This window comes from Puntigrus tetrazona, unplaced genomic scaffold (genome assembly GCF_018831695.1).
Source record: "Puntigrus tetrazona isolate hp1 unplaced genomic scaffold, ASM1883169v1 S000000682, whole genome shotgun sequence".
Lineage (NCBI taxonomy): Eukaryota > Metazoa > Chordata > Actinopteri > Cypriniformes > Cyprinidae > Puntigrus > Puntigrus tetrazona.
Genome location: NW_025048296.1, coordinates 4403 through 30862, shown reverse-complemented (window position 1 = coordinate 30862; position 26460 = coordinate 4403). Strand labels below are relative to the sequence as shown.

At 40.1% G+C, this 26460-nt stretch overlaps 1 pseudogene; it reads left to right on the top strand.

Moving 5' to 3' along the window:
* The first annotated feature begins 7001 nt into the window (after positions 1-7001).
* On the top strand, positions 7002-26208 carry LOC122334902 (annotated as a pseudogene).
* The last annotated feature ends 252 nt before the right edge of the window (positions 26209-26460 follow it).

Below are 26460 nucleotides of genomic sequence, written 5' to 3'. Positions count from 1 at the left end.
TTATAAATCAAGGGATAAAATAATGTATCCTGCTTTTGAAATTAGAATGTGGAATAATCACAATGGATCTGTAAGTGCATCGTGTGGTAATATTTCAGCAGACTCATAAATAAAACTTAAAGTAAGGTTGTAGAAAATTACCTATAAATAAAAATCTATTTACCTATATGTATTAAATGTTGTTTGTTTTGGTATATTCTACATTGGTAGTTTAATATAGAGGCCTGTTCTGAAGTATTCAGCTCGATAATATTTTTCTTTGAATAAACATTTACAATAAACAGTACAGCTGCAATCGAAATAATTTAACCCCTGGACACTGCAGTTTTTGTTTAACACTGAGTTACAATCAGAACGTGGGCTTTGCAGAGCACTGCTGCTGATTTGGTGCACTATGTTTTACTGCATTTATAACGTCATTACTGTGCTGTAAATCATTTTTTTAAACACAGAAAAGATGTCATTTGAGGTGTCAGTCAGGTGTCATGGACATTGAGTGTATACAGACATGAAAGATATTGTGGTATATTTATTATTATTATTTTTATTTTTTTTTATTTTTTTTCTCTCTTAATGATATCTCTGTGCTAAATTATTTTTATTTATTTATTATTTTCATTTTTATTTTATTTTACTTTATTTATTATTTATTTTTAAATTATTATTTTTGTTCTCTCTTTTGGTTCACTGTTCTTTGTTCATTTATACAACCTGGTATAACAAAATATATTGTATTGTCATCCAGATTTGTACAACAGTGTTTGAAAATAAAAATGTTGTTAAAAAATAAAAATAAAAAAATAATTCACTTTGTATTGCTTATAAGAAATGTGAAACTGCAATCTTATTCGCAGACGAAGCATTTTAGTATTTTTGTAGCCTACAATAGTATTTAACTTAACCTGCTTTGTATCTTTATCATTTAATGGAAAAGAGATTTATTAGAACAAATTTAAGGGAAGTCATATATTCGTTTAATCTTGATCGAAAATAACTAACCAATTTGCATCACCAATTACATAATTTTAAAACGTCAAGCAGCCTTTAATGTACAGGTAATGTACAACTACATCTATGCTTGTGAAGATTTACTTTTAATGTGGATCACACAAGCTACTAACTGTAACCTAAAAGAATGTGCTCTGTTACTATTCCTATTTAAGTGTTTTTGTTGAAAATTGCTGCGCACGCTTGACAGAGAGGCGCCCACGCAATCACTTTTTTTTTGGCATAATGAAATAACTTAAAATTGTGAAGCCTTATTTGCATATCACAGACGTGCACTATATATAATAGACAATGGAATGTGGGTATATTATATATATATATATATATATATATATATATATATATATATATATATATATATATATATATATATATATATAAAAAATTTGTGTTTATCATGCAGTATGTGCGTCGCATGTAGACCGCTTTCTGATTCTTGCAAACTGACTATTTTGAGGAGGAGGTGTTATTAACATTCATTTGTCGCTCTGATTACACACACTAATACACTACAGGCTCACTCTCTAATCAAAGTAAAATCATCAACACTCATCTCTTGCATGTACAAACATTGTAAGCGTCTAAAATGCATGCTCAGGTTACTTTATGTCCTGAAAAAGTGCGCTCCCGAGTCTTGTTGCTTTAGCATTACAGCGAACTGCTCCACCGTTCTAGTGCAACCGAACTCAGACCTCCTCGTTCAGGTAATTCGGTTAGTTCAGGTAGTTTCACACTAGCCAAAAAGTACCCAACTAGATTACCCAACTAAATTTTAAGAAGGTTTTTTTTTTCTCTCTGGGAGACGCGCGAAAGATAGACATGCTCTTCATTCATTTAACTTTGCTTTAATAAAAATAACATTGTCATCATGCAGACTTTCTTGAGCGTTTATTATAGTGTTCAAATGCTGATCGTTTTTTATATAATATATACTTTTTTTCTTTGATGAACTGGACTGCCAGTGAGCGCACTGCTTTTGTTGTCGCTTTGATAATGCTCAGTTGGTTCAACTGTTATATACAAAATTAAGTGATCGAGCTGTTGACTTAAGCGTGATTCAGTTTCCACTCTGCACACAGATGCTTAGACATAACCTAACACACTTTTATCAAGGTCAAATGTTTAAACTAATATTTTAATATGCTTTAAATGTATAATGTGTAACAAACTATTATTTTAAGCAAGTCGTAATGAAAATTGATTAAACAAGTCAGTTTTTTTGCCGCCTAGTTGCTTGATCACCACTCAAAAAAAAACAAACAAAAAAAACTTGAATTTAACAAACAAAAAAATGTTCCAAATATCCAAAGTTATCCAGGCTGTATCAGGCCTGTGAATTTGTGGATGTTTATTAATTTTGACTGTAATTTGCAGCTGTGTTAGAAAATGTTAGAAAAACTGACTACTAGCTTTGAAGTGCTACTATGAGGTGAAGCTGAATCAGAAGCTGTTCTTGGTGGCATCTAAGACACGATCAGTGACATCCCTGCGATCCAGCAGTTTCCCTGGGTGTCTCACCAAAATGAGCAATTTCTGTGCGTGGTCATTTTGCATATTTTTCAAGATGCCGTTTCGAATGTGCCCTTGGGTTATCTGTCCATGAATGACAGCTACAAGAGCTGTCTTCAGTGTCTGGGGGCCCAGCAATCTAAGGATGTGTTCAGGATTGGAACATGTCCTCATTGCGAGGCCATGCCCCTGACAGTAATGCGGTCCTGCCTCTCTATCCTTCGGGATGGACCGGCACTTTCTGTTGTCACCCAACCTGGTGTAAAGCAGAGGATCAATGGCTGACACATTGGGGGTATGGTGAGTGCCATTCCACCGGTTCCAGCCCCTCTTCTGGAGAGAAGAATTCATCCGATAGTTGATCCTCGGATTCAGGACGAACAATGGAGCTTTCGTTCTGGTTGTGGAACACTGGACCAGCTCTATAAACTCTGCAGGGTACTTGGGGATTCATGGGAGTTTGCCCAACCAGTCCAGATGTGGATTTGGAGAAGGCATTCCACTGTAAGGAGCGAAATCAAAAATCTGTAATGTAATAAGACTAATCTCAGAAGGGATATCCAAAGGAACAAAAGGACTTCAAAAAGAGAGTAAACAACATCCCTGTTGCTTTACGACACCCTTTTCACCTCTGTTCTTCCTGCTTTTCCTCCTGCTGATCAGTTGTGCAAATTTTTATGAATTATACCAATTTGGAAACTATTCTTGCATGGCAAAATAAACGTTAATCTTGGTTAACTTATAATGTTGTCTGAAATAACTTTTCTAGTAGGTTTGTGACTTCTGAGGTTTTCCGCATTGTTGGTGTGCTAGGGTGAGTCAGATCAACGATCGATGGATGGAGCCGGGGGCACATTTTTGAGATCTTGACTTCTGGCCACCAAACTGGCTTTAGCATGCTATTACTTAGGGAACGCATAAAAAAATCTTTTTGAGTCTATCGAGGAAATGGCTGCATTAAGGTAAGCGATCTATGGGGTAGCCTCTGACTAAGACCTGGACTAGCCCAGATGTGTCATGAGTCTGTTCTGGCCAAACAAGTTCTCTAAGCGACCCAGACTCCTAACGAACGATAAGTCGAAACTAGGAAGTATTATAGTTAATTAATGATCCAAATTTAATCACAACTAGAGGGATCAGCAGTTACATTTAAATAAATGTAACTAAAATCACGAAAGATTGGAGTCAGATAAAATTATGTGATGGGTCAGAATTAAAATTAGAAACGAAAAAGATTAATAAATAAGTGATTTTTAACAAGACGCAAGCAAAAGACCAGGGCCTCTGGTTTCCGTTATTCAGGAAAAGGGGGACCCTACATAAGTTTTACGAGGAACATTTCTTTTGTTGAAAACAAATGTCATTTTGAAGAAATTCTGTTGGTACTGTTTTAAGAGGAACCACTACCATGTCCAATCAGACACAAACTATTTGTTATACTTAATCTCTAATGCCCCCTTTCCCAGCTAAGTGGTTAATGAAAGCACAACTGTGGGGTCTGTGGATCTGAAAATACTTCTCCAAAAGCAAGAACAGGCCCAGGTTCCCCTGGCAACCAACTAATAATTCTGGTTTATGGCTTAATAGGATGTTTTCAGCGCAGTTCTTTCTTTTGGAAACACATAATGTCCTCAACAATGGACTTTTCCCCCTAATCAATTCACAGGAAAACCTTTTTTTGAATTAACACACAGGTCACTGAGCATAATGTTGTTGTTCTTGTGTATCGTCTTTGGTATTGTATACGCTTTTATGCTTGCTGGTGATAGATCACTAGCTAATATCACATCTTCTTAGCCATGTTTAATATCTATAGACTCATCTTGATATGTTCTGATTGAGAATGTACACCCTGACAAATGTCTTGTCGCCTATAGGAACAACAAATAATAACTTGACTTGTAGTTAATCCTTTGCAATCATGAGTGGCTTATATGAAAAGCAAAGGCTTCTAGATTACTTTTATTTTACCAAAATAAAAATCTTATCATGTCTTGATTTTAATTACTTTATTAGGACACAAAGGTCAGACTTTGCTTAAACTTTTAATGTAACAGAAATAATGTACACTAGAGAACAAAGTCATTCTGCAGTGGAAAAATAAATAATATTGTGCATGACTTTAACGGGCTTGGAGGACTGTAACCATACATCTATGCAATGACTATAACTTTTCTAGTCTTTTACCTCCTCAACTAGATCCAGCAACCCCTGATGGATAATGAGCTTACCCTCATCCTTTGTGCAGTGGACAGAGTGGATGGAGCTCCCCTCCAGAGTGGGGCTGGTGTCATTATGCATGAAATGAACAGTCACTAATAATTTGCATGACACCAGTAACCATGCATACATACATGAACCTATAATCAAGTACACTGGACAACACATACAAAACTGAGGAGAACTAATGAGGGTATTTAACGAGACACACCTGTACTAAATTAACATTTAACAAGAGATAGAAATTAGGGTACACAGAGCACATGAAAGGCATGGGGAGTGACACATACCCCAAAAAATCTAAATTGTAACAAATATCATCCAAAAAATAAATAAATATTATTACTCAAAGTAATCTCAAAGATACACCTTAAATCAAATTCAAACAAAATCCAATTCTCCATGTAAACCTGGAAATTGTATTGCTTTCAAAGTATAGATCCAGAATGACTCACTCTCTTGTAAACTTTTTACCCTATCCTCTCTCATTATTTATATATGTCATGGATTATTGAGTATTACTGTCACGAATGAGCGGTTTGAGGCGTGCGGATCCATGTGCAGGCTTTTATTAAACAAAGGCATGGTCATAACAGGCAGGCGTCAAACAGGGCTAACAGATATATAGGAGGCGAGGCAATAACAAAATCCAGAGACAGGCAGAAGGTCAGGTCAGGCGGCAAACGATCAGAGAATCAGAGAACAGACAGGGTCAAAACCAGAAACTATAATCCACGAACGATCTAACTATGAGACAGGCGAAACAATGCAACCTGCAGGTGAGTGGCTTGCTGCAGTCTTTATAGTCCAGGAACAGGAAGTTAACGCAGAGGGAGTGGATGCAGATCACCCAGAGGTCAGGGCTCCCTCTGCTGGCTTGGTGACAATTACAAATTCGTAAAGACTTTTATGTTCTACTGACTTCAACTTTAATTTCCTTTTAGTAATTTCTATGTAAAAATACTCTAGCCTATACACCACAAGTGAAATATTGCAATTAATAAATGAATCTACCTTAAAATCATGACCTGATGTTACATGAATAAATATATTTGTCTTAACCATATTCTCACAATGATTGCAATTACCACACATGTAATCTTTCCTACATTTGAACGTAGCCAAGTGCTTGAGGAAAGATGATTTCTCACTAGTTTATCTAGTGGAGCTCTTCTAAACACAATAGAAGGAGATTCAGGAAAAAACTGGTGAGGATCACTCATCAAGATTTCCCAATTAGTTTTTTAAATTTTCTTTGCTTCAGTTTTATATTGTGTAACAAAATTTATTTTTGTTAAATTAATTTTTTTCTTTTTAGCAACCTCTACTTATGTTTTTAGATTTATTGTATGCTTTCTCATTCACACTGTTTTTGTATCCACATTCTTTAAATCTATGAATCATATATTTAGGCCTTAATATCAAAATCCACCATCATTCTTTTCAACCTCTGAAATTGCCCAAAAGGGATTTTAGCAATCAACCATGAGGTGTGAAAACTGCTCTTAGAATAGTATTCCTGTCTGTGTTTTTTTCTAAAAATAGTTGTAATCTAAAAATCAATTTGAGTGAATGAAAAATCATAGGGATAGAGAAAAAAAGAAAGACTGATTCCAGAGGCAGCATAAATACAGATAGAGGAAGATGTCTTTGGTTGCACAGACCAGAACAAGCTTAATGAATGTTGCATCTATAAAAGACAGGAGACATACCTTTATGATACAATCTAAAAAAAATAACGTATTAACATATAAAGTATTTTTTGTTTGTCCCACAAGTAAACAGTTGTTGGGGAATGCAGTAAAATCTTTGCATGTTATCTTTTCATAGTGTTCTGTGAGAACATACTGCAACAGCCACAACACTATCAGCAACAATAGTGAGGGCTAATTCCTCCTAAAAATGAAATCTTAGAACACCCACCGGATTGGTACACAGAGTGGTTCCTGGGGAAAGTTTAAAGTTTAAACAGGGCTTTAGCTTTAACTCTTAGAAGACAGTTACCCAGTTGTACCTTTGAGTTGATGTTACATATTAATATATATAAACTTGTATCTTATATCATACATTCATTTCAGTAACTTGATTCAGGAGTAAAATATTAGTTGGGAAAAAGTAAATGAACAGCTAGAGACCAGCATGTTGTGATTCCTGTGACCTTTAGTCCTGCTCTAAGTGCAATTGCAGTCATGTTGGCCACAATTAATAGGTAATGATTACCTATTCAGATTCTGAAGTATTTACTGATCCTGTTCATACTCTCCATCTGAAATTGACCCGAAAAGACATAGTGACAGTCCTCTTTTTTCCACTATGGCAACAAAAAAGGACAGTTCCCCTGATAAGCTAAAACTGAAGACTGAAGTAGGGCTGCTGGGTGGAGTATCTCTCATTGCAGGCATTATGGTTGGATCTGGAATCTTCATGTCTCCTCAGTATGTGCTGATTTATATAGGTAGCCCAGGTGCTAGTCTGCTAATATGGGCTGCTAGTGGATTGTTGGCCATGCTAGCTTCTTTGTGCTATGCTGAATTAGGAACTGTGATCCGTGAGTCTGGAGGAGAGTATATTTACATCTTGCGCACTTCAGGCAATATCATGCTTTTATATGTGCCTTTACCAGTAACACTGTGTTGAGACCAACCAGCATGATTGCACTGGCACTTATTTTTGCCCAAAATGCCCTAACACCTTTTTATGATGATTGCCAACCACCAAATGGAGCAGTAAAATGTTTGGCAGCCCTAGGGATTATGGTATTGACAGTTGTCAACTGCTTTAATGTGCGCTCCTCAATCACAGTCACAGTATTATTTACAGCTGTGAAAGTACTGGCACTTATAATAATTGTGATTGGAGGAGTTGTGCTACTTATTCAAGGGGATACCTCAACAGCCTCCAGAAATTCTTTGAAGGGACCAAGCTGAGCATCAGGCCCATAGGAATAGCATTTTACCAGTGTTTATGGTCTTATGATGGTTGGAATGCTTTAAACCATGTGACTGAGGAGATCAATCGACCTGAGGTAATCATGTTCTCAATATTTTTCACTGTGACAATAGTGTTGTATATAAAGTGAAAAAAAGGGTTTTCATTAAAAATGTATGAAAGCTAATGTTCATATATATATAGATATATATATTAATCTATACTAATCTATATATATATATATATATTAGTATATAAATATATATACTAATATATATATATATATTAGTATATTTTAATTTGTCACAATTTCAGTTATAAATCAAGGGATAAAATAATGTATCCTGCTTTTGAAATTAGAATGTGGAATAATCACAATGGATCTGTAAGTGCATCGTGTGGTAATATTTCAGCAGACTCATAAATAAAACTTAAAGTAAGGTTGTAGAAAATTACCTATAAATAAAAATCTATTTACCTATATGTATTAAATGTTGTTTGTTTTGGTATATTCTACATTGGTAGTTTAATATAGAGGCCTGTTCTGAAGTATTCAGCTCGATAATATTTTTCTTTGAATAAACATTTACAATAAACAGTACAGCTGCAATCGAAATAATTTAACCCCCTGGACACTGCAGTTTTTGTTTAACACTGAGTTACAATCAGAACGTGGGCTTTTGCAGAGCACTGCTGCTGATTTGGTGCACTATGTTTTACTGCATTTATAACATCATTACTGTGCTGTAAATCATTTTTTTAAACACAGAAAAGATGTCATTTGAGGTGTCAGTCAGTGTACTGCCAAATATATGAAAGCTGCCCCAATGAATGGAGCAGGAATGCAGTAGAGAGGTGACAGAATTATCTACTGTATATACCCTCAAGCAGTGTTTATTGGTGGTTTTAAACAATTTTGACTTTTGGGAGTTGAATAGTTTTTTTGAATATGAATGTTTAGAGACAGTTTCATTTTTCTCTGAAACACGGGAACATTTCCTTTCAGTCTTGACTTAGACTCGAACCCAACACCAAAATTTATTCTAAAAAGAATTTTGATGTCATACGAAAATATATTAGTAGTATATTGTAGCCTTCCAGAACAGCCACTGCACAAGTAGTAATTTAGGAGGTTAAAATACTCTGAAATTGCATACATACAAATGGCATGAAATTTGAAAGCATAACAACTGAACATATGAAACATCAATCGATAAAGCATTTTTTATTTATTTATCTTCTATACTGCAACCACATAGCCTATGCATTAATGAAAATGCATATTTTTCAATTAAAGAATACTTGAATTTTGGATTGAGTGTGGACTATTTTGGTCCTTGGGTTTATATTACACTTTAATACTTTAAAGTTATCTTTTAAAATATTTTGTATCTTAAACAATGTTTAAGGATTGCATTATTTCAGTTGTTTAGAGAAGGATCTTTATTTTGAAACAGAATCTGTTTTTCATGGTTAAGATAGTAAAGAGAAATGACGTGCATGAATTTACTGTTTATACATTTATTCAGCACCAACAACTTTGTATGAGCAACTGAAGAACAAAAAGAATTGTATTCTGAAAGTCTTCTGTGACATAAGACAATTTGTTACTGCAATGCCTTAATTTCCAGCAAACTAAACACTTGTACTTAATAAATGAACTTGACACAAGGAAGTCATAGCACAGATGATTTACTGATTAAAATATGTAAAACTTATTTACAGGCAATGTTAGGGTTAGGGTTAGGGTTATCAATATGATGAAATGATGCAACAACATAAAACTGCGCTACCATGTGCTATGCATGCTATATGTATGTACCTGGAAACAGTAGTAGAATACAAAATGACAAAAGGGGGAGTGAAAAACAAGTTAAATCGGCAAAGCCAGAACACTCCCCATCTGATATCTTAAAGATACCATTACCACTAACAGTTACTAGATTCTCCTTAGCTGGAGGAGTCTGCTCTGATGAAATCACACACACACACACACACACTTAGTCATTTACATTATTTGACACAGCTGCGTTTAAAACCCCAACTGAGTCTGGTTTCTCCCAAGGTTTTTTTTTCCATTTTGTACGGATGGGGTTTTGTTTCTTGCCGCTGTCGCCTCTGGCTTGCTTTGTTGGGGACATTTAACTTCTACTGATTATCGTCGAATTGATTCCAGAGACCGTCTCTGCATTTAATAACAAATTGGTCACTTTCATCATTATACATCCCTGTCATTGTACTCTTCTACCTTATACTGTACAGTGCTTTGATGCAACCTGTGTTGTTAAAAGCGCTATATAAATAAGAATGATTGATTGATTGATTGATTGATGTAAGAAGGTATACTATTTCAGATAGACTTTTGTTGTCTTTAAAAGCATGTGGAGTGCAACTAGCTTTTTTAATTGTTGTTCGTCAATACACAATCTGAGCTCGAAGAAAGAGACTGAGAGTAAGGGAAAGAGCAAGTCAAGCTTCAGGCAGTGTGCTCGCCTATGCAAAAGATACATCATGGCAGGTGACATATAACCTGTGCATTGCTTGCTTTAGAGCGAAGACTCTGCATCAGCTGTCAAGAGCCTGCCCGCATTGAGAGTGGCTACTGCTGCACATGCTTCAATCCCAGATGACTCTCTTTGAGGAGGAAGCCTATCCTATCGCTCTAGCTCCAGCGGCCACTCTCAGGGTGTAAAAGCAAGGGTTGCAGCTATTTTCCCCCAACAGGGAAGTTCAGCGCTTCTCCTCTCTTCTTCCAAGGGGGTTGATGTGAAGAGCGTCAAAGAGTTTGTAGAGCTTTTAAGGAGCGGAATCAAAAACCCATAATGCAATAAGACTAATCTGAGAAGGGATATCCAAAGGAACAAAATGACTTCAAAAAAAGAGTAAACAACACACACCCTCCCTGCTTTTATGACACCCTCCTCACCTCTGCTCTTCCTGCTTCACCTCCTTCCGCCCAAAAGACTTGGCTAGGGCACAGAGAGCACGTGGCACAAGACAAAAACAAGTCCAGAGATGTGATAGCATGTCTTCTAGTTCTCTGAGCTTATTGTGGTCTTTAGCTTTGTAAAAGTCTCTATTTTCATGAAGAGAGCTTTTTCAATAGCTTCTGGAGAACCGTAGGTTATATCTAGCCCTTCCCACATATGAGGTCGTGATGTCACCCAATACGGCACAGCCGGGACTAATTACCGGGACTCTCATGTTCACCCCTCTTTCCCCAGATACTTGTCACTTTACTCTACACTGGACAATTTTGCACTAGTCACTTTACATTGGACATTCACAACAGCCACTTACACTTTACACTTTACACTTTACACTTTATACTTTTTATATATATATATATATATATATATATATATATATATATATATATATATATATATATATTTATTTATTTATTTTAATCTATTTCGACGCTGGAGGGTTGTAAAAAGCATTTCACTGCATGTCGTACCATGTATGTAACATGTGACAAATAAAATTTTAATTTGAAGATTTTAAAATCTATCTGATGAGGGAGCCAGTGCAGTGCAATAAAGCATTCTAATAGTCTAACCTCGAGATCATAAACGCATGAGTTAACATTTCTGCATTTGATGTTGAGAGCATGAGTCGTGATTTGGATATTTTTTTCAGATGGAAAAATGCGGTTTTACAGATGATTGAAACATGGTTTTTAACTAGGCTCCTAACTGAAGAACTAGGCTCCTAACTGAAGAAAAAGAACAGAGCAGTCATCAAGTGTTAGAGAGAGTTATTACATGTGGGGTTTTTAGACCCAATAAATACCTCTGTTTTTCCAGAATTTAGTATTAAGAAGTTACTCATCACCCAGTGTTTTGTATCAACTATGCATTCTGTTAGTTTCTCAATTTGGTGTGTATCACCAGGCCACCAAACAAATATAGAGCTGAGTATCATATAGCACATAGCAGTGAAAGCTAACACCATGTTTCCTGATAATATCTCCCAGATGTATCATGTAAAGAGTGAAAAGTAACAGACGTAGTACTGAGCCTTGAGGAACTCCATATTTTTCTTGTGATTGATATGATACCTCTAAACTGATGGTGGTCAGATAAATTTGATTTGAACCATGCTAAGGCACTTCAGCTAATGCCAACATTCAAGAGAAGATTGTGTAGATTGTGTCAAACGCAGCGCTGAGATCCAATAGCAGTAATAACAAGATACAACCATGATCAAATTATAGAAGTAGGTCATTTGTAACTCTAATGAGAGCAGTCTCAGTACGATGTTATGGTCTAAATCCTGATTGGAAACCCTCAAGATATCATTTTTTTCTAAGAATGGTTTTAATTGTGAGGATTCTACCTTTTCTAGTATCTTCTAGTAGGAAATTCAAGATCGGCCAGTAATTAACTTAGTCTTTGGGGTCAAGATATGTATTTTTGTTGTATGTATATACATATATATACTTCTATAATTTGATCATGGTTGTATCTAAATGCATATGCATATATATATATATATATATATATATATATATATATATATATATATATATATATATATATATATATATATATATATATAGATAGATAGATATATCTATGTCTATATCTATCTCTCTCTCTCTCTCTCTCTCTCTATATATATATATATATATATATATATATATATATATATATATATATATATATATATTTGTTTGTTTGTTTTTGTTTTTTGGTTCTTTTTATCTATTTGTATTTTAATCTACCTCTACGTATCTCTCAGAACCATGTCATCCAGATTTCTAAATGCATTTCTCTTTTTGTCAATCTGGTATTTTCTTGGATACAGGTGGGGATGTTATGCCAGTCAAGTTAGTACCACCTGACAGTGCTTCTGTAGGATTTTACAGTGATGAACTAACTTGAAATTAGTCATTTTTTTAAAGAAAATGCAATTTATAAAATGTTGCACAGAAACCATCTTAAAACAGATTTTAAAAAATGCTGCAAGTACACTTTCCCTATGGGGACAAATAAACTAACTAATTAATAAAATTGTGGTCAGAATTTTCTTTTGCTCTAAAGACTTGAGAGCTCTTACATTTTTCTCATCTATTTCAGTAGTGATCTTTATAACTTTGCAAACTGTGCACTAAGCCAGATGAATCAATATGCCATATTCTGCCAAATAATATGTATTAATAATGAAATAATTCAATTAATAATCAAGAAAGCCATCATAAGACATTATTAAATGAGCTTAAACACTTAAAAAGTACATAAAAGAGCAAAAAGGAGAAATGTACTTTACTTTTAACCTTGGTTAAACTTTTAACCTTCCTGCTTGGTAGCTGCAGCTTGATGTCTCTAGTGGAGAGCCAGACCTGTTGTCCTGGATGGTAGGGAGGGTGTGGACGCCGACATCTGTTAGCTTGGATTTCCTGGTTTCATACAGCCTGCTGGAAACGAACATGAGTGCTGTCCCATACCCTCTCACTACGCTGTATCCAGTTATCCACTGCAGGAACCGATGAGGGTTCTCCCAACGATGGGAACATGGGAGGTTGGAACCCCAGGACGTACTGGAAGGGGGTAAGTCCAGTAAAGAAATGGGTCAAAGAATTCTGAGCATATTTGGCCCATGACAGATATTCTGACCAGCGACGCTGCTCTCTGCTAAAATAACTCCGCAGGTACCTTGCAACGTTAAACATTTGGTGGGTGATATCCTGATTTAAGGCTTAAAATTAAGGCTTGTCCAGTTGTTTACAGAAGGCCTTCCATACTTGAGACGTAAACTGTCCCAATAAACTTCCACATATAGATTCGCAGCTATCATCAGCATCCTCATTAAAGAATACTTTTGCCTAACCCGAATCCAGTGGAAGTCTCTCAGATCCAAAAGGTGCTCACATACCAAGAGGAGATGCTCAAGGGATAACAGGAACAACTGACCAAACTACAGTCAGTAAAGGAACACCTCATGCATTACATCTGGGCCATGCCTCCTCCCACACCAACAATGATAAGCTTGGCCCTCCCTAACATGATGGTTCTGCCGAGCATTGCAAAGGTTTTGTTTGTCAAGTACGACTATACCTCAATTTCAAACAAGAGAAGTTTGATTGTGAAGAGAGGAAATGTGCTTTTGTAATGACATTACTGTCTGGCAGAGCGATTGACTGGGCTACTGCAGTTTGGGAGTCTAACCCACATTCAAATTGTCTTTTGATTATTTTCTTCAACAGCTCAGGGAGATATTTGATTATTCTGCTGGGGCAAGGATATTTCGAGCCAACTCAATTACATCATGCAGGGGAAACACACAGCGGCAGAGTTCGCCATTGAATTCAGAACCCTCACTGCACAGAGCGGATGGAATGATGTAGCTCTGAAGGTAATGTTTCAATGCAGTCTTACCCCCGATTTGCAAACAGAACTGGCCTGCAAAGGAGAAGACGCATCATTTATTGAGTTTGTGAATCTGGCGATATGGATACTCTCTAGTGTCAAGCTAAAATATACCAAGTCAAGTTAAAACCCATGTACCTACTGAACCGTGTGATTACCATGAAACAATGCAAGTTAATAGTCAAGGTTTATCTATGGAAGAACAAGAACATCGCAGGCATCTTCAACTATGTTTCTACTGTGGCAATATGAATCACAGAAATGTAGAGTGTCCTCACAAGATGGCTGCCATGCCCCTGATAAATATTGATCACCTCTATTTGTTATGCAATAAGGCTTATATACTGGCTGTAAGTGTTAAGAACTGATCCACTGCATCTCATTCTGATAACGATGATCGACTCCGGGGCTGCCTTAAACATCATCAGTCACCAAGTCATTATGAAATACCACATCCCCACTCGTTATTGTGAATCTCCTATCAAAATCAAGACCATCAATGACAATCTCATGGGATCTGGAATAACACATCAAACACAGACTCTTACATTACAAGTGGGCATGTTCCATCGGGAAGACATCACATTCTACTTTGTGGATTCATTCCAAGTATGAGATAATTCTGGGACATCCATGGCTGTCAGCACATGATCCACACTTCTCTTGGGCCAAGGGTGAGCTCCTTAAATGGTCCCCATCATGCATCAATCATTGTTTTTCTGCTAAGCCTGTTACATGTTGTATCTCTAGTATTGAGACCTCAGAGACTCAGAAGGACGTAAAAATCCACTCATGTTATTGTTAACTCCAAGAGGTTTTCAGTAAGGTTAAGGCTACCCAATTACCCCCTCATAGACCCTGGGTGTGTGCGATTGACCTCCTTCCCAATGTCATGCCTCCAAAGCGTAAGGTTTATCCACTGTCCCTTAATGAGAGTCAAGCTATGGAGGAATACATTGAGGCTCTTAGTTATGGTTTTATTAAACCGTCTACCTCACCTGCTGTGGCTGTGGCAAGAAGGATGGAGGTCTTCATCCTTGTATAGACTTCAGAGGCCTCAACAATGGAGATTCAACGGGAACAACAGGCAGAACCAACCCCTGCACAGTGCCCATCAGGAAAGCACTATGTACCAGAGAACCGTCATCAATGTATCATGCAATGGGTCCATACTTCCCTTGCTGCTGGACATCCAGGTATTTCAAGGACTCTCCACCTAGTTCAAAATTAATTTTGGTGGTCATCTATGTGCCATGATTTTACAGCCTATGACAAGTCTTGTCAAGTGTGTGCACAGTCTAAGACCCCCAAAGAATTACCATCTGGCTTACTGAAACCACTACCGCTTCCTCAGTGCCCCTGGTCAAACCTCCCCATTGATTTCATTACAGATCTCCCTGCCTCGACCAATTTCAACATCCTTATCATTATTGATAGAATCTCTAAAGCTTGCCAACTCATACCAATGAAGGGTCTTCCTACTGCCATGGAGACAGCATTTGCATTATTTGAACACATGTTCCGGACTTATGGGATTCTGGAGGATATCATCAGTGACAGAGGTCCACAATTCATGTCATAGGTATGGAGAGCTTTCTGTTAACATCTGGTTATCATCCCCAAGATAACACAGGTGGAATGGCTAAACCAGGAAATAGATTGCTACCTAGGATCGTATTGCAGCCGTTAACAACATTGCTGATCCGAATTCTTGCCCTGGACAAAATACGCTCAGAATTCCCTCACAAACACATCTACAGGATTAACCCCCTTCCAGTGTGTCCTATGATATCAACCTGTCATGTTCCCGTGGTCTGGAAAACTCTCCATTGCACCAGCTGTAGATGAGTGGATCCGTCATAGTGAGAGGGTGTGGGGCAGTGCTCAGGAATCAGGAGATCCAAGCTAATCGAAGACGATGCCCACACCCTCCCTACCAACTGGATAACGGGTCTGGCTCGCTACTTTTAGTGGAAGGGCCCTTTGTCCATCAGGTGAGAATCACTGAATATTTATGGGAAATGTCACTACCCCACATACAGGCTTTTGCTTATGTCAGGAAAAGCGGCAAGCCTTTTCTAAAAAATGCAGACATGTACATCCATATTTTTCACATATTATTGTAGAAAAGTTTGTGCAGAGTACAAAACAATTACATGATGACCAATATTGTGTAGCTGAAATATGCATAAATGTCAGGGCATGTCAAAACATCTCAAGGCCCCCAAAATCACCTCCAGAGGGTTAAACCTCTTAAGCTCAATCACTTCTTAAGAGGTGACTGGGGCTCCCGAGTGAGACCCCATGACATTGGTCGGGGTAATGTCTCTGTTCCTTCTTTCAATCAATCAATCAATCAATCAATCAATCAATCACTTTTATTTATATAGTGCTTTTAACAATACTGATTGTATCAAAGCACTGAACAGTATCAAATAGGAGAACACAATGATAAGGATGTTATAATGATGAGATTGAATAATTTGTTATTAAATGCAGAGACAGTCCCTATAATTAAATCGACGTAATCACTAGTAAGTAAGTGCCCCAACTAAGCAAGCCAGAGGCAACAAGCGGCAAGGAACCAAAACCCCATCCATACAGAATAGAGAAAAAAAAACTTGGGGGAAACAAGGCTTAGTTGGGGCCAGTTCTGGTCGGACGCCCAGCACTTAATTTCCGATTCAGTTTTAAATGCAGCTATGTCAGAGGGATTTATCACTAGCATGTGTTTCCCTGGATAATGTTGTATTCAGTACCATATCTACAAACAAGTTATACTTAAAGCCTGCCCTTTGAGAAGTACTGTGAATATTGTTATAAATTGTAGCAACACCTCCCCCTTTACCTTTTAGACATGGCACATTTTTATAGCCGTAATTTTTGGGGGTAGACTCATTTAAGGAAATGTATTCAACAGGTTTTAGACAGGTTTCTGTCAGACAGAGCAAATCTAGGTTCTGATCATTGATCAAATCATTTATATTAAGTGATTTTGTAGAAAGGGATCTGATATTCAGCAAGCCAAGTTTTATCATTTGCTTCTCTGTATTATAAACAGTTTTTATTTGTTGAGCATCAATTAAATTGTTGCTTTTAATTTGGTTTGGACGTTTTCTGCATTTCAGGGAACAGACAGTCTCTACAGTCTCTATATAATTAACTGCCTTCTGTGATGTGAGGCAGCTAACAGATTATCAGTTTAGCCAGTGTGTCTGCTTCCTGAACTGCATCATAGTTAGTCAAATGTGAGCTTTAAGACTATATGCCATATTTCTTGTGAGAGAAGAACAGGACCACCCCAGGAGGGATAAAGACCATCTCTTTTCAGCCATCAACTCCATGGGGCCGACTGCTGGTGGCGGAGGAAACTGAGGTGGAGGCAGAAAGCCGAACAGCCAGGGTGATGCTGAGGCGCTGGAGGACTAAGGCGACGCTGCAGGCTTCGGCGACCGAAGCAGAGACGGTGAACGGGAAGGACGCCGCGGAGCCGGAGCCGGAGGGAAGGAGGAGCCTGACAGAGCCGGAGGGATGGAGGGACGAGGCGAAGCCGGAGGAGAGGAATCCCGAGGCAACAGATGGTCGACGACTGACCAATGCAGAGCCGGAGGGATGATGGATTCTTGCGGAGCTGGTGGACTGACAGACCACGGTGGAGAGGAGGGAGCTAGGAGCCTAGGGGGAGCCGACGGGTCTATGTGCCGATGTGGAGTCTGGGACTCAGAGGCGTGACGGTGAGGCGAGGGATCCTTCACCCGCGACGGCGATGGAGACCGGCAGACCCGTGGCGAGCACCAGATGGTGAGCTGAGGATGAGCGCAGGGGCTGCTGGGATCCATTGACGGCACTTGGCAAGGGTGGGAGGGTGGGCAAACTTGAGGCGGCACTGGAGAGGGAGCACTCGAGGTGCGGGCACTGGAGGGAGCACACGTGGCGCGATCACTGGACGGAGTGCATGTGGCGCGGGCACTGGACGGAGCGCACGTGGCGAGGGCACTGGACGTAACGCACGTGGTGCGGGCACTGGACGGAGCTCTTGGGGAACAGTCTCTAGGGTGCCCTCTTGAGGCAGGCATTCAGGCCAGCGGGCTAACAGGACGGCTGGGTGGAACCAGCGGGCTAACAGGACGGCTGAACGGGAAAAGGAACTCTGGATACAGGGGAGGTGCCCAGTCTAAGTCCAGGTCGACATCATCAAGCTCCTTTTGTAGATCCAGCAGCCCCAGGTGGATGATCAGCTCATCCTCAGCCGATGTGCAGTGGGCAGAGCTGACGGCTGTCTCCACCGTGGCGAACGCTGTTGCCGGCTCACGCACCTGGTCTGTTGCAGGTGCGTGCCAGACTCCACGACTGCGCCATCGGTGGGCACAGGCTTTGGCTCAGCGACGCGGGGAGATGATGGGCCGGGCTCTGGATCCTGAGTGGGGCTGGTGTCGTTGTCCATTGGCTGAACAGTCATCGGCGAATTACACCCACTCGATGTAATGGAATATCCGGAATGCTGGATCTCTGTCAATCTTTAAGAAACTGCTGAAAACTCACATCTTTCAGCAATACCTGACCTCATCATAAAAAAAAATTAAAAAAATAAAAAAATAATACTCTCACTGTCTCTGTCTCTCTTCTCATCCCCCTTGTTTATTCCTTCCCTTCTGGCATGTACTAATTTGAACACTCCCTGTGACTGGGTGTTATAAGCACTTACTCTGTCTGTTTGTCTCTCAAAAAAATGAATCGCTGTTGTACTCTCAATTGTAAGTCGCTTTGGATAAAAGCGTCTGCAAAATGACGAAATGTAAATGTAAATGTAAATGTACGCGGCGACGCTCTCTCGAGGGCCGTCCCCACACAGCTTCACTCGTGTGGTGGTGTTTAGTCCCCGGAAGTGGATTGAGCAGAGGAAGCTGTCCGGGTAGGGCGAGTGGTTCGCGAGGGCGAGGAAGTCATTCGTATAGCCCTCGAGAGAGCGAGGAAGTTCGGGTCGTCATACGGGGAATCCATGACAAAAAACAAAAAGGGAAATACGCCGCTTTACTGTTTTGGTCCGAACGTACTGTCACGTTCGTGGTTTCGTGGGAAGGAGCACTCAAAACGCAAAGTAAACTTAAACAGATTTAATCTTCTCAATGGGCAAAATACATATAAACAGGCAAGCAGGACAAAAACTATAAAAAAAAATTTTTTTTTTTTTTTTTTAGGATTTTAATTTAGATATATACACCAGTGTGTGGTCGTCTCTTTGTTCTTGCTTTGCTTCATAAAATGTACTTCTAAAATTATGTAACTAACACTTTATTACTATTTAAGAAGACATTATTATTATTGTAAAATAAATTCATCAACATGCTTCCACCCTATCCAGAAACCTGCAGGAATGATTACAACCTTAGGTAGCTTAATGATTTATTTCATTGTGGTTTTTAAAAAGTTTCAAAGTTATTTGTCATGCTACACATATAAAGAAAAAGTCTACTTGTAAATCCAGTTACCTGCCAGTGTAGTTAATATTGAACAAGAACTTTGAACTTCTTGAAGCATTTCACTTTTTTCATTCTTGAAACTGTTTTTCTGAGGCACGGCAGTTGTCCTTTTACATTTCAGAAAATGAAAACGGCAGGAAAAGAAAAATTGACCCTAAGAAAGGAGCTGGGGCTCACCAGTGCTGTATCTTTGGTTGCAGGCACCATGATTGGTTCAGGAATTTTCATGTCTCCACAGTTTGTACTGGTGTACGTTGGGAGTTCAGGGGCAAGCTTGATCATCTGGGCAGTGTGTGGTATAGTATGCATGTGTACTGCTTTGTCATATGCTGAGATTGGAAGCATTATAAAAGAATCAGGGGGTCACTATAGCTATATTCTTCGAATTTATGGACCTTGTCCTGCATTCCTTGTTGCCTTTACAACCATGTTTGTTATAAGGCCATTAGGGATGATAGCTGGTTCCCTGAGCTTTGCTAAATATGCGTTGGCACCATTTTACCCAGACTGTACACCTCCCATACTAGTGTTAAAATGTACTGCTGCGGGATGTGTGTTAGTGATTGCAACTGCCAATGTGCTAAATATACGTTTTACCATGGCTATTCAGGTGGTATTTATGGTGGCAAAATTTGTAGGTCTAATGATAATAGTTACTGGAGGAATAATAACACTTCTTCAGGGAAATTGTGGTAGCCTCCACAATCTAGAAAGTGCCTTGCAGACACAAAGCTTGGCATCAGTACTGTTGGAATGGCATTGTATCAATGCCTGTGGTCATATGCTGGGTGGTACAACTTAAACAATGTTACTGAGGAGGTGAAAAGGCCAGAGGTGAGATTCTGCAATGTATTTACTATGGGCAGTGTGGACATGCATAAAGTTGATGTCATTGTATAATTAATGTGATAAATGTCAAAACTATGGTTTATCACTGTAATCCTTTCATTAATAAAATTATTTTTGTCTTTCAGGTGAACCTGCCAAGGGCACTGATGATAGCTATTCCCATGGTAATGATTCTGTATATACTAGTCAATGTCAGTTATCTTGTTGTCATGACACCCACAGAGATGATATCATCCAGTGCAGTGGCTGTCACTTGGGGGTAAGAATTTTGAGTGCTGTACAAAAAAACATTTTTATATAATAGCGTTGTGTGATTGTTATGTGCTAAAATGCATAAAAATGCTGTTTATTTTACTTTATCTCAATATTATTGTTGGGACTGGGATTTTTTGTTTTATGATGTGTAAGCTATTTTATTGTGTTTCTGTAAAAGGAATAAAGTATTAGGAGGATGGGGCTGGGTGATGTCTGTTGCTGCAGCACTCTCAGCCTTTGGTTCTCTAAATGGATCATTTTTCAGTGGAGGACGAGTGTGTTATGTAGCAGCAAGAGAGGGACACATGGTAAGAAATTTACTTTGGAAAATAACTGAAAACAATGTTTCAAATCATTAATTTGAGTATATTGCAAAATTTGTCAATATAAAGAAGAATAAAAAAACATTTACTAAGTTGTACAGTACAGTTTGTACAAAAATATTATGCAAGTTGATATTCTGATCCTTTTTTTTTCCAAGCACAAACCACTTCAATTTTAATAACTACTGTTTTTTTAATCATTTGTAAGTGATCTAAAACTAGGGGAAGAGAAAAAAGGTGTTAAGGTGTGGATAATTGTTAAGAAGCTTTTTTGTTTTTAATAAAGATAATATGAGCCAAAAATGATTATACTGCTATACTTCTGCTGGAGGTCTGAGACATCTTGTCTAGATACATGGCATTGTGGGTTCTATCAAATAAGAATAATTGACTGACTCTGTTAAAAATTTTGGTAATGCTTTCTATGAAGCCTGTATTTATTTAATTATAAGGGTATTCATAGCCAATGATACAGATGTATGAATTTAATAGTAAATAAATTATGACACACAATGAGCACAATTTACACTTAAGTTACAATGGATATTTCTCATAGTTTTATATCTTATACCCTTTAGACAGCCGTTGATAAGCAAGTACATTTAATAGAGTATTAGTACTGTGTTTGCTAAATATATGCTAACAATTTATTTTTATGGTTCCTCAACAGACATACTGAGGATACTTTGCAAGTGTGTGAATGTTCTACTAATATTTTCTGTATTTATTTTAGTTTAAAGTATTAGCTAGCTTACATATCCTCAATATGAGCTTCACAGGAAGCATCAAATAGCACTCATCACTCACAAGATGTTGTAAGTTAATGTGTAGATCTTAAACAAAGATATGAAATAGTCCATTATAAATGAGGAAGATGTGATATGGTGTTCATACTGTGTTTTATATAATCATACTGTTAAAAGTTATAACAAATTGGCAATAACAATATTATTGCCATGGGTTGCTTGAGCAAAGGAGGACGAAGGAACCTGATTGTAAATTAAACAAAGTCTTTTAATAAATCCATAAATAAAGACCAAGGAAATGCAACTTCTAAACATGTTTTCAGACCGAACAAAGAAACCAAGCATTGAATACTCTTTAACACTATAACCTAAAACAATACACCTAAAAGTGCTATCCGGGTAAATTTTATCAACGTACATTAAGCTGAATAAATCTTATTTATTAAATTGACTAAATGATATATTTCACATAATTTACTAACTTTGCCTTTATTTATTAAACTGATAAACGCTAGTTAACTGAGCAAAAGGAGTTGTCTAGCAATGAAACATAAGTGGCAAGAAAATTAAACAGCCAAGCTACATGCTGTCACCAAGCCAGCAGAGGGAGCCCTGACCTCTGGGTGATCTGCATCCACTCCCTCTGCGTTAACTTCCTGTTCCTGGACTATAAATACTGCAGCAAGCCACTCAACTGCAGGTTGCATTGTTTCGCCTGTTGTATTGTAGTTATATCGTTCGTGGATTATTGTTTCTGGTTTTGACCCTGTCTGTATTCTGATTCTCTGATCGTTTGCCGCCTGACCTGACCTCCGCCTGTCTCTGGATTTTGTTATTGCCTCGCCTCCTATACATCTGTTAGCCCTGTTCGACGCCTGCCTGTTATGACCATGCCTTCGTTTAATAAAAGCCTGCACATGGATCCGCACGCCTCAGACCGCTCATTCGTGACAGAATGCAACCTCACACCAGGATCCAGCGGCTTTTCACCCGAACCATGGCCAGGTATGCACCTTGCAATGTCTTTGCTAACCCTCAAGCAGGGCACCCGATCACTTGAGGATTATACTCAGGAATTTCTGGACCTGGCTTACTTCTCTGATTTACCGGACTGTTTGCTAATTGAATTTTTTCACGAGGGAATAAATCAGCCACTCAAAACACAACTTGTTCGAGAGGGTCCACGTGAATCACTTGCACACTTTATTGAGTTTGGTTTAGTGACTGTGGGGTCAGCTCTCACGTTGGGTATTATGGAGGAAGAAGACACTGCATTTATTCCCAAGATGGCCGCCTTCCCCGAGCCGCTGCCCAAGATGGCCGCCTTCCCCGAGCCGCTGCCCAAGATGTCCGCCTTCCCCGAGCCGCTGCCCAAGATGTCCGCCTTCCCGAGCCGCTGCCCAAGATGGCCGCCTTCCCCGAGCCGCTGCCCAAGATGGCCGCCTTCCCCGAGCCGCTGCCCAAGATGGCCGCCTTCCCCGAGCCGCTGCCCAAGATGGCCGCCTTCCCCGAGCCGCTGCCCAAGATGTCCGCCGCCTGCCCAGAGCCGCTTCCCAAGATGGTCGCCGCCTGCCCAGAGCCGCTTCCCAAGATGGTCGCCGCCTGCCCAGAGCCGCTTCCCAAGATGGTCGCCGCCTGCCCAGAGCCGCTTCCAAGATGGTCGCCGCCTGCCCAGAGCCGCTCTCCAAGATGGTCGCCGCCGCCCAGAGCCGCTTCCCAAGATGGTCGCCGCCTGCCCAGAGCCGCTTCCCAAGATGGTCGCCGCCTGCCCAGAGCCGCTTCCCAAGATGGCCGCCTGCCCAGAGCCGCTTCCCAAGATGGCTGCCGCCTGCCCAGAGCCGCTTCCCAAGATGGCTGCCGCCTGCCCAGAGCCGCTTCCCAAGATGGCTGCCGCCTGCCCAGAGCCGCTTCCCAAGATGGCTGCCGCCTGCCCAGCGCCGCTTCCCAAGATGGCTGCCGCCTGCCCAGCGCCGCTTCCCAAGATGGCTGCCGCCTGCCCAGCGCCGCTTCCCAAGATGGCTGCCGCCTGCCCAGCAAAGCCTCCAGTGCCCGCGCCTCGTGCAAAGCCTCCAGTGCCCGCGCCTGCGTGCAAAGCCTCCAGTGCCCGCGCCTGCGTGCAAAGCCTCCAGTGCCCGCGCCTCGTGCAAAGCCTCCAGTGCCCGCGCCTCGGCAAAGCCTCCAGTGCCCGCGCCTCGTGCAAAGCCTCAAGTTATCCCACCCTCCCACCCTTGCTACACGTCAACAATGGATCCCAGCAGCCCCTGCACTCATCCTCCACCTCCACCTGGAGCTCGCCACGGGTCTGCCAGTCTCCATCGCCACCGTGGGTGAAGGATCCTCGCTTCACCGTCCCCGCCTCCGAGTCCCAGACTCCACCTCGGCTTGTAGACCCGCCGGCTTCCTTAGGCTCCTAGCTCCTCCTCTCTACCGTGCTCTGTCATTCCACCAGCTTCACCAGGCTCCATCGTCTCTCCGGCTACGCCTTGGTTGGTCGTCGACCATCCATCGCCTCAGGATTCCACTCCTCCAGCTTCGCCTCGTCCCTCCATTCCTCCGGCTCTGTCAGGCTCCTCCTCCCTTCCCCGGCTCCACCTCAGTCCTCTGTCGCTCTGGCTCCGCCGCGTCCTTCTCATTCCCGCCTCCGCATCAGTCGCCGGGCCTGCGGTATTGCCTAGGACCTCCAGCGCCGCTGTGTCACCCTGGCTCTTCGGCTCTCCGCCTCAGTCTCCCCGACCACCTGCTCCGCCGCCGTCCGGGTCGGCTCCATGGGGTTGATGACCGCTACCTCTCCATGGCTCCTCCCTCCGCCGGCTCCACCACTGACCATCATGGCTGGGTTCTGGATCGCCTCCCGCCTCCGGACTCCTCCCGCCTTCACCCTGGCTCCTCCCACCGCTCTCTTCCTCCCTGGTCTCAGTTTGCTGACTCCTCCCGGAACCCCTCCCAAGCTCACAGTTATGTTTTGTTTTGTGGAGCGCCAGGAGTCGCTCCTAGGAGGGGGGCTATGTCACCAAGCCAGCAGAGGGAGCCCTGACCTCTGGGTGATCTGCATCCACTCCCTCTGCGTTAACTTCCTGTTCCTGGACTATAAATACTGCAGCAAGCCACTCAACTGCAGGTTGCATTGTTTCGCCTGTTGTATTGTAGTTATATCGTTCGTGGATTATTGTTTCTGGTTTTGACCCTGTCTGTATTCTGATTCTCTGATCGTTTGCCGCCTGACCTGACCTCCACCTGTCTCTGGATTTTGTTATTGCCTCGCCTCCTATACATCTGTTAGCCCTGTTCGACGCCTGCCTGTTATGACCATGCCTTCGTTTAATAAAAGCCTGCACATGGATCCGCACGCCTCAGACCGTTCATTCGTGACACATGCACTCTATAGCGGGTAAATTTGACCAACGTGGTAGTCAATGACTGGGAAAGTTGAGAGTTTTATTGAAAATTTGTTATTTACATTTGAATTACAGCAATGGGTAAAATTTGTCATGTGGTGGTTCTAGTATTAAATACAAATATGAAGGAACTAAACATTAGCCCTTGGTCCAGCTACTATGGCTATTGATATATGCAAGAAGACCAAATAAAGGCAAACAGGAACTAAACAGAAATATACTGTACATGTGACAGTCATAATGTATTTATTAACCATAATGTATAATTTATGATTATTCATGAGATTTTATAATACATTAAAAGGTTTTATAAAATTAAATTATAATGCATTATGCACTCATTATAATACCTTGAAAATACCATTATAACTTCATAGAAAGTGTTACTGAAACTTTATAATGCGCCATGTTTGGATCTTCCAACCATACAATAATCTAAGCACAAACCTCAAAAACAACACAAAAATGGGTCACTGAGCACAAAACCAAGATTCTGCTATGATCATTCCAGTTCTCTGACCTGAACCCATAGAAAATGAGTGGGGATAACTGAAGAGAACTGGACATCTAAAGGGTCTGCAGTGATTCTGGATGGTCTCTGATCTTCTGTATCGTGTTTTCTAACCTCATCAGACATTACAGGAGAAAAATTTTAACTGGTAAACTGACAAACAAAGGTTTCAAAAAGTACTGAATAAAATAAAATATTATTTGTGGCCAGTGTGTATTAGAGAAGAACATTTATTTCACAATAACATTCCCCCATAATTTATTTCATAATTTAAAACTCTTATACATTTTTTTTTAAACAAAAGATCAAAAGATTAACAATACAGATAAATTTTCACAGCCTTCTTTGATCATATTTACTAAGGGTGCCAATATATTTGACTGCATATATTTATTAGTATTTTAATGCAATAAAAAGTACATATATGTTTCATGTCTTTTAGCCAGACATCCTGGCGATGGCTCATATGCACAGGCTTACTCCCTCTCCTGCCCTCATTTTCAACACAATCATTGCTCTCATTGTTCTTATTCCGGGAGACTTCCAGGCCATAGTGAACTACTTCAGGTATAGTGACTTTTGCATGCACTTTTAACATGTACCATTAATATAGTGCTTAAACAGTCTAAGTAAATTTAACTGAAAAATTATATGAATACAAACTTTGCTGCTGGCTTCAGAAAGCCTGACAAGAAAGAAGAAAGTAGCCCAGCTTTAAAAGTTTGAATGTGTTTAGTATATAGTAGTTAGAAGTTTGAATAAGCTTGAAGATGGAGATTTCACGCAGTCATGTAGTCACGTACAAAGACAAAGACAAACAGACACATGTGTGTTGGGTCTGGATGCCCCTTTAAGGTTCTTT